Here is a 10,406-nt window from a genome sequence, read left to right as displayed (position 1 = left end):
ACTCGATGAGTCAGCTGGCCTAATTCTGCTCCTATGTTTTATGGTCTTATGGTCTAAAACTTGATGCAGTCTGCAAGAGAACTGGGACTTAAGAGAAAATTTGTTTTCCAGCAAGACAATGACCACAAGTATAAAGCCAAAGCTGATATACGGTGTTTGGCTTATGCCAAACATAGTATTTAGTCTAATGGCCTACAAGCTCAAGTATGGCTTCATTAGACACAGAACCTTTTGAATTCAGAGTCTGCCACATGCCTTCTGGCAAACACTAACAGAGATTTCAAGAGAGTTTCTTTCAATGGTGGCTTTCTCATTGCCACTCTCCCATAAAGCTGCAACTGGTGAAACACCTGGGCAACAGTTGTATTTGCAATCTCTCCCATCTCAGCTACTGCAGCTTGTAACTCCTCCAGAGTTGTCATAGGTCTCTTGTTGGTCTCCCTCACTAGTCCCCTTCTTACATGGTCAACAAGATTTTGAGGAGAACCTGTATTAAGCAGATTTACAGTTGTGCCATATTCTTTCCATTTCTTGATGATCGAATTAACTGTACTCCAAGGGATACTCTGTGGCTTGGAAATTTTCTTGTGGCCATTTCCTGACTTGTGTATTTCAATAACTTTTTCACAGATTTGCTTGGAGTATTCTTTTATCTTCATGATGTAGTTTTTGCCAGAATACTGACTCACCAGCAGTTGAACCTTCCAGACACAGGTATATTTTTACTACGATCAACTGAAACACCTTGACTGCACACAGGTGATCTCCATTTAACTAATTATGTGAATTCTAAAACCAATTGGCTGCACCAATGATGATTTGGTGTGCAATATTAAAGGGGGTGAATACTTATGCAATCAATTATTTCATGTTTTATATCTGTAATTAACTTAGATCACTTTGCAGAGGAAAGACATTCTTGCCATAGAGGGAGTACAGAGAAGGTTCACCAGTTTGATTCCTGGGATGGCAGGACTTTCATATGAAGAAAGACTAGATCAACTAGGCTTATACTCACCGGAATTCAGAAGATTGAGGGGGGATCTTATTGAAACGTATAAAATTCTAAAGGGATTGGACAGGCTAGATGCAGGAAGATTGTTTCCGATGTTAGGGAAGTCCAGAACGAGGGGTCACAGTTTAAGGATAAAGGGGAAGCCTTTTAGGACCGAGATGAGGAAAAACTTCTTCACACAGAGAGTGGTGAATCTGTGGAATTCTCTGCCACAGGAAACAGTTGAGGCCGGTTCATTGGCTATATTTAAGAGGAAGTTAGATATAGCCCTTGTGGCTAAAGGGATCAGGAGGTATGGAGAGAAAGCAGGTACAGGGTTCTGAGTTGGATGATCAGCCATGATAATACTGAATGGTGCTGCAGGCTCGAAGGGCCAAATGGCCTACTCCTGCACCTATTTTCTATGTTTCTATGTTTTCACTTTGGTACAAAAGAGTCTTTTTCAGTTGAGCAGTTAAAAAAAAACAAAGTAAATACACCGTGATTCAATGTTGTAGAACAATAAAACATGAAATCATCCAAGGGGGTTGAATACTTTTTGTAGGCACTGTACATTGCTAGGGTGCCTAAGACTTCTGCATAATAATGTAGTAATTTTATGTATTGCACTATACTGCTCCCACAAAAAAACTAACTTCATGACATATGACATAGTGATTTAGATGCATATCATATTTTTTTTTACTGAGTTAAGTATTGTATGTAATTAGTTTTGCTACAACAAGTGTATGGGACATTGGAAAAAAAGTTGAATTTCCCCATGGGGATGAATAAAGTATCTATCTATCTATCTATCTATCATATGTGTGTGATGATAAACCTGATTCTGATATGGTTCTCTATTGTGGACTTAGAGTAGGAAGGAGACAAGGAGAGGGGAATCATGTTTGGGAAAATGGGAAGGGAGAGGGAATGGGAAGAACCAGAGGGACAGTCTGTAATGATCAATAAACCAATTGTTTGGAATCAAATTACCTGGCCTGGTCTCTCAGGACTGAGTGTATGTGTATCTGTGCCAACCCCCAACCCTGACGTTCCTTCTCTGCCACTTGGTCCACACCCCTCCTGTGGTACTCCATCCTTGCCATTCCCAAAATCCTTTCTTCCCACCAGATTTATAAACTTGCTCTCTGCTCCTTGTTGACGAAGTAAACAGCTATATATCTGCAGCTAAGACCTTTGCACAGTACTGCATATCTTTATCGAGATCAGTAATATACATCACACACAGCTGAGTTCATTGTACAGATCCCCGCGCAACACTACTAATCACTGACCTCCAGCTAAAATTAGTCCCTTTGACCACCAACCTCTGTCTTCTATGGGCAAGCCAGTTCGGAATCCAAACAGCCAATTCAACGTAGAACCCATGCATCTTAATCTTCTTGATGAGCTTCCCATGATAGACCTTGTCAAACGCCTTACTAAACTCCATGGGACAACATTGATAGCTTTTCCTTCATCGATCACTCTTGTCACCTCATCAAAAACTCAATTAAGCCTGTAAGACATAACTTACCCCACACAAAGCCATGCTGGCTCACCCTCATTAGGCCATGGTTTTCCAAATGCTCATGTATCCTATCCCTAAGAATTCTCTGCAGTAAATTCCCCACCACTGATGTGCGATTCACCAGTCTATAGTTTCCAGCATTATCCTTGGTTCCCTTTTGAATAATGGAACACCGTTAGCTACCCGCCAGTTTTCTGGTTCATCACCTGTGTCTAGAGAAGACGTGAAGATATTGCTCAAGCCCTCAGCAATTTCTTCTTTTGCCTCCCTCAGTAACCTGGGGTATATTCCATCAGGCTTTTGGGACTTATCCACCTTAATGTTCTTTAAGAAAACCAACACTACCTCCTCATTTACTTTGAAATGCCCTACCATATTAATACTCCTGACACCAATCTCCCTATAATCCATGTCGATCTCCTTGGTAACTGCTGATGTAAAGTACTCATTAAGGACCTCACCTACATCCTCCACATCCAAACAAATTACCTCCCCCTTTATCTTTGAGTGGTCCTGTCTTTTCCCAGTTATTCTCTTGATGTATATATGTAGAACGCTCGTGATTCTCTTTAATTCTGTTTGCCATGGACTTTTCATAGCTTCTCCTGGCTTTCTTAATTCTCTTCTTGAGTTCTTTTCAGCCTTCTTTATGATCCTCATGGGCTCTGTTTGATTCTAGCTTTCTAAGCTTTACATACTTTTCCTTTTGCTTCTTGACTAAATTCATCAGTCCCTACTCTGTGCAGTTGGTCTTAAACTTCCTCCACATGTCAGTTGTGGACTTGCCCAAAACAGCTGTTTCCAATTAACTCTCATAACGCTCTCATAATTTGCCCCACCTCAATTTAATGCTCTTCTGCAAGGTCCATACTCATCCTTATCTATAGCTATCTTAAAACCTCAGATGCTGTGGTCACTGTTCCATAACTGCTTCTCCACTGAAAGGTTAGGCTCGTTACCTGAAACCAGGCCCAGTATAGCTCCTCCTCTTGCTGGAGTATCTACATCTTGGTTTAAGAATCACCACCCCAACCCCCAAGATGCACCAAACAATTTCTGCACCATCTTGCTCTAAAAAGATCCCAGTTTATATAAAGAAAGGAGAGGTCCCCAATGACAACAACCCTATTGTTTTTACAATTTTCCGTAATCTGCTTGCATATCTGTTCCTCAATTTCCAAGATGCTATTGGGGACACTGAGAGACAATCACATCTGAATGATCGCACACTTTCTATTTTTTTTAGTTCAACCCATATAGAGTCAATGGACAAGCCCTCTATCAAGTCTTTCTTCAGACCACCTGCCTCTTCAGCTGATTTTAAATCATCCGCAATCTTGGCCACACAGCTATCGATTCCATTATCCAAATTATTGACATGTAACATGAAAAGAAGTGGACCCAACACTGAACCCTGAGGAACAACGTTAGTCACTCACAGACAACTAGAAAGAGTGATTTTCCCCTCAGTTTGCATCCTGCCTGTTCGTCAATCTTCTATCTTAATGAATACTTTACTTCAGTATTCACTACGGAAAAAGACCTTCGTGATTGTAGTGCTGGCTTGTAGCAGACTGAAAAGCATGTAGATATTAAGAAAGAGGATGTGCTGGTGCTTTTGGAGAGCATCAAGTTGGATAAGTTGCCGGGACCGGATGAGATGTTCCCCAGGCTACTGTGGGAGGTGAGGTAGGAGATTGCTGAGCCTCTGGTGATGATCTTTGCATCATCAATGGGGATGGGGGAGGTTCCGGAGGATTGGAGGGTTGCAGATGTTGTTCCCTTATTCAAGAAAGGGAGTAGAGATAGCCCAGGAAATTATAGACCAGTGAGTCTTACCTCAGTGGTTGAGAAGTTGATAGAGAAGATCCTGAGAGGCAGGATTTATGAACATTTGGAGAGGTATGATATGATTAGGAATAGTCAGCATGGCTTTGTCAAGGGCAGGTTGTGCCTTAGAGCCTGATTGAATTTTTTGAGGATGTGACTAAACACATTGATGAAGGAAGAGCAGTAGATGCAGTGTATAAGGATTTCAGTAAGGCATTTGATAAGGTACCCCATGCAAGGCTTATTGAGAAAGTAAGAAGGCAGGGGATCCAAGAGGACATTGCTTTGTGGACCCAGAACTGGCTTGCCCACAGAAGGCAAAAAGTGTTTGCAGACGGATCATATTCTGCATGGAGGTCGGTGACCAGTGGAGTGCCTCAGGGATCTGTTCTTGGACCCTTACTCTTTGTGATTTTTATAAATGACCTGGATGAGGAAGTGGAGGGATGGGTTAGTAAGTTTGCTGATGACACAAAGGTTGCAGGTGTTGTGGACACTGTGGAGGGCTGTCAGAGGTTACAGCGGGACATTGATCAGATGCAAAACTGGGCTGAGTAGTGGCAGATGGAGTTCAACTCAGATAAGTGTGAGGTGGTTCATTTTGGTAGGTCAAATATGATGGCAGAATATTATATTAATGGTAAGACTCTTGGCAGTGTGGAGGATCAGAGGGATCTTGGGGTCCGAGTCCATAGGACACTCAAAGCAGCTGCGCAGGTTGACTCTGTGGTTAAGAAGGTGTACGGTGTATTGGCCTTCATCCATCGTGGAATTGAATTTAGGAGCTGAGAGGTAATGTTGCAGTTATATAGGGCCCTGGTCAGACTCCACTTGGAGTACTGTGCTCAGTTCTGGTCGCCTCACTACAGGAAGGATGTGGAAGCCATAGAAAGGGTACAGAGGAGATTTACAAGGATGTTGGCTGGATTGGGGAGCATGCCTTATGCGAATAGGTTGAGTGAACTCGGCCTTTTCTCCTTGGAGCGACGGAGGATGAGAGGTGACCTGATAAAGGTGTATAAGATGATGAGAGGCATTGATCATGTGGATAGTCAGAGGCCGTTTCCCAGGGCTGAAATGGTTGCCACAAAAGGACACAGGTTTAAGGTGCTGGGGAGTAGGTACAGAGGAGATGTCAGGGGTAAGTTTTTTACTCAGAGAGTGGTGAGTGCGTGGAATTGGTTGCCGGCAATGGTGGTGGAGGTGGATACGATAGGGTCTTTTAAGAGACTTTTGGATAGGTACATGGAGCTTAGTAAAATAGTGGGCTATGGGTAAACTAGTAATTTCTAAGGTAGGGACATGTTCGGCACAACTTTGTGAGCCAAAGGGTCTGTATTGTGCTGTAGGTTTTCTATGTTTCTATGTTTCTATCTGTGCTAGTATCTTTCGTGTAATACCATGGGCTCTTCTCTTGGTTTAGCAGCCTCATATATGGCACCTTGTCAAAGTCTTCTGAAAATCCAAGTAAACAACATCCACTGACTCTCCTTTGTCTATCATGTCTTCTATTTCCTCAAAAAATTCCCTCAAGGAAACCATGCTGACTTTGGCTGCTTTTATCATGGCTTCCAAGTACCCTGAAACCTCATCCTTAATAATGAATTCCAACATCTTCCCAATCACTGAAGTCAGGCTAACTGGTCTATAATTGCCTTTCTTTTGGCTCCCTCCATTCTTGAAGAGTGGTGTGACATTTGCAATTTTACAGTCTCTGAACCATTCCAGAAACTAGTGATTCTTGAAAAATCACTAACAATGCTTCCACCATCACTTCAGCTGCCTCTTTCAGTACCCTGGTGTGTAATACATCTGGTCCAGCTGACTTACTTATCCACCTTCAGCTTCCCAAGCACCTTCTCCTCATAATATCAGCCACACCCACTTCTGCCCCCTGACACATTCGAATTTCTGAGCTTCCTTCATCAGTTTCATACTTCTGAGCTGCTGGAGATAATCAGTTGGTCTGCAAGTTTCAGAAGGGAGTTTGCACTGTTCTGAGAGGAATGGCATTAAAGAGCAGAATGATTAGGCCAGAATGGAGAGGCCCAGGATTAGGTTCAGACAGGAGACGGGTGACTAGGGTTGGGATTGGAATAAGAATCAGAAGTCAGAATTAACAGGTTGTTACCTGAAATGTCCATTCTAGATCAGGCCTGAAACAATTACTGCTCCTATCTCCATAGTACTGCTTGACTGGCTAAGTCAATTTAAACTGAAATAACATCAGATTTATATAAGCCACCGCATTTAGTTTTTATATAAGTAGTTTGTGGCGTGTCAATAAAGAAATTGACCATGAAACACACTGGAATGTCCGAAATGATCAACCAGTTATTTTGAGAAGAGGAACACATTTCCGTTAGAAGGAGTATGCCACCCATGTCTGATGTGATTTGCTTGTCATTTCCATCCCACACTATATGGAGTTCATGAAGAATTTTTCCTTCTATTTTCGTGGCAACTAATTCATGAACTCTAAATACAGTCTTGCAATTTTGCCCATGAACAGAGAGTGAATTAAAAAATGATTACTGTTATTCAGTAAACTCCCTGCTTTGTCACTGTCACAGAAATATGTCCACTATGAAACTAGATGGAACATCTAACAGCTGTTACAGACCAGGCAACATAGGCTTTCCGTATGACGTGCACTTAGCTGCTGTTTCTGACAATTTAGAACTAGATGACCAAACTGTCAGCTTTTCCAAATTGAAAGCACTTTCAACCCTGAATAAGACCAAGCGTTTCTACTCCATTCTACAACTTAAGTACATAATCTAGTTTGACACTTATGTGCAATCAATAATGAGGAAATGCAATATTGATAAAGGTCTTTTGCATTAGGTATTAAACCTAGGCTTTGTCTTCCTGTGGGAGTGAATGTAAAAAAATCCCATGGCACTATCAAAAAAAGAGCAGAGTTTCTCTATCTTAGCAAATTCCTTCAACAAATCCAGAATACAGACTGTTGATAATGTTGGACCATGCACTTTAGCTGCTGGACTTGTCTCACAAAACTGACACTCATTTTCAAAATTAATTCTGAGGAAATAGAAATACTGATTTTAAAAAAAAAACTTCTTTCTTTCCTTAGATGATCAATTTATTAATGAAGAGTGATATGGAGGTGTCAAACCAACCGGGACTCCAACTCAGCCATCTCCATCTGCTCAACTTCTGAAGTTGCTCGACTTTCTGATCTTATTACTTATTGTCCCTCGGCATCTCCAGTCAAAAAAAACAGCAAGCAGAGAAACAAGCTATCTGAATAATAACAGAAAAAGGACCATGGAATTCTGGTTAATATTAATGAACATACTAGTTGAAACAGACAGCAGAAATTTTCATGTCTAAGTGATGTATCAATTGTTTTCATACACAGACAACAGCAACGTACAGAAGGTATCAATTATAAAGTTATTTTCTCAGAACGTGATTAAATGCATGACATGGTTTTCTACACAGCTATACGTAAACTTAAAATGCAATATAGAGTAAGTATTTTAATGAAGTAATTATTAAAAGGATATTTTAAGAGCATATTGGGCCAAATTGTGCTGACATTACAGTGATTCTAAAGGGAATCGCCAAGCCTCAGCTATTCACATGTCAACATGTTTTCCTGCAGCCAGCATCTGGATCCAATTCTCCCAGAAGATGGTGGCATGCTCGGATGCAGCAGCCTCTCGGGGGCCAAACAAGGGTGTTTTTGTCTTTTTTAAACATTTTTTTTTCATGATTTTAGGACAAGGCTGGGCATTAAGAACTTCAGATATTGCTTGTTGGAGGAGGAATTGGAGGAGCTGGATTTGGTGCGGACTGTGTTACAGCTGCGACAAGAAAGCATTGCAGTCAGCACGCAGTGTGCAGTCTAACTGCGACTGATTAACTCGGATATTTCTCTTGCAAGCACAAGACCCTGTTGGACATTGATCATGTAAAATGCTGCAAGTCCGCTTCCCTTGTTTACTGGCAAGATAGACAGCAGGGTGGCTGCAAAGCCTCAGGCATAGTGAAGCCTAGGCTTCAAGCCGCAGGCGTGCCTGTTACAGCAGTCCAGGAGAGGAGATGCCAGAGGCGGTGTAGCACGGTGTCGATGCTTCATTGAGGTCTGGCCCCACCATAAAGTGCTGCCCTCCAGTGTTCGATCAGTGGAATGACAAGTTGAATTGCATGCATTCGTTTTGCTTGTTCTTGCCAGTAACACCCATGCACCATCAATTTACAGCACATGTCACTCAAGGACTTGGGCAACATAAATTTTTTGTGGGATGGTATGTTTTACTTTTATCTTATATGTGCTATTTGTGCATTCTGCTGTATATGACTGTTGGTACTGTGTTTTACACCTTGGTCCCAGAGGAATGCTGTTTCGTTTTTGGGTATATTCATATGTATTCACATATGATTAAGTGGCAATTAAACTGGAAGTTGAACTTGAATTCATAAATAGCCCTCAGTTTTATACAAGGGAGAGCTGGTATGATTAATGAAATCACTAACCATGTATAGAAAGATAAAGACATTCCTTACTTTATAATTTTTTAAATTATCTGTAAGTGTTTTAATTTTTTTAATCTTTTCATTAGTATCAAGATTATGAGAATTCTTTTAAATGACTGCAACTATCAAGGACATCTACTAATTGTTAAAAAAAATAAGCCTTTGTAGGTATACAGAGTCTACTATGCCTGCCTAATGCCTAATAGACAGGGAAATGAATGAGAGTGATAGGCCTGCCCAGTCTTTCACATCTAAAAGTAGTGTGGGCAAGCAGCAGGTAGATCCAAGATAATCCAGTTAACTCTTGCTGACTTAGCTGCCTAATGTGAACTTTATAATGTTAACAGACTTCTTCCTGCCAAACTGTCACGCCTAACCAAATCAAAATAAGAGCGGAAAGTGGACAATAAGGTTGCACTATCGTCACCAATGGGAATTATCAAAATGCCATAATCAATAAACTAGGAGAGGGAATGGGCCATTTGGCCCTTTGAGTCTGCTCCACCATTCATCGAGATCATGGCTGATCTTCTGCCTCAGCTGCATTTTCCTTATGATCCCGTATACCTTGATTCTTCAATATCCTGAAACTATCAGTCACTTCGCTGAGTGAACCACAAAATGACCCTGCACACTGAAGTGAAGGTTTGGACCATCTTAGGTTTGCGAAGCACCCTTATTCATAAACAACGCTGGCACCCATGCAGAGAAGTATAAGTAGTCCTTCAGTATTCTCAAACAAAAGCTTTGTTGCCGTCTCCACTACAAAGCACTGTTTGATCCACCTCCACCATTGTTATGGTGAACAGGAAGTATTTGATTTATATAAAGTATAACAAATTTTCAAAATGTCCTAGATGGATTTAAATCCAATTGCTTAGATTTCAAGTATTGTTTCTCATGTAATTTTGATTACATCCAAAATTTGTAACTTTTCCCGTTAGAAGATACTGATTATAAGAGGTTGACCAGGACTCAGTCAAAATGGATACTTCTGCCATTATGAGGCTGCATAGGTCACTGACAATGATGTGGTTAAAAATTATGGTGGTTTTAATCAATATTAGCTTTCGTTTGCAGAATTTTCTTCAAGTCCTCCCCCTTCACAAATCCATGCTCTGTTTTAGCGCTGACTGTATTGATTACCACAGTGCAAGTGCATCAGTGTCGTTTACAATGGTTGTAATGACTTCTGTTCTTACAGGGATATTCCACACACAAGATTACAGTGCAGCTGTATATTCTAGGAGTATTTTAAATAAATGAATATGCATTATTTATCAAAAGCTAGTGTTCACTTGAGATGTTTCAATAAGACATGTGGAAATCGTAGCATCAATGACCATCAGAAGGTCATCAGATTACAAAGAATTATCAAGTGTCACCTATGGAACTCCGCAAGAATCCCTTTCAACTCCAGATGGGACCAATTTAGCCAAGACTGTTTGATCCTATGAATGCAGAGTTAGCCCCAAAGAAGCTTTATTAAAGGTATCTTTAAACAGTCAGTTGAGAAATGTTATCTGTCAGTTAACAAAGGAT

This window comes from Hemitrygon akajei, chromosome 30 (genome assembly GCF_048418815.1).
Source record: "Hemitrygon akajei chromosome 30, sHemAka1.3, whole genome shotgun sequence".
In the NCBI taxonomy this organism is placed as follows: domain Eukaryota; kingdom Metazoa; phylum Chordata; class Chondrichthyes; order Myliobatiformes; family Dasyatidae; genus Hemitrygon; species Hemitrygon akajei.
This window is presented reverse-complemented; position numbering follows the sequence as displayed.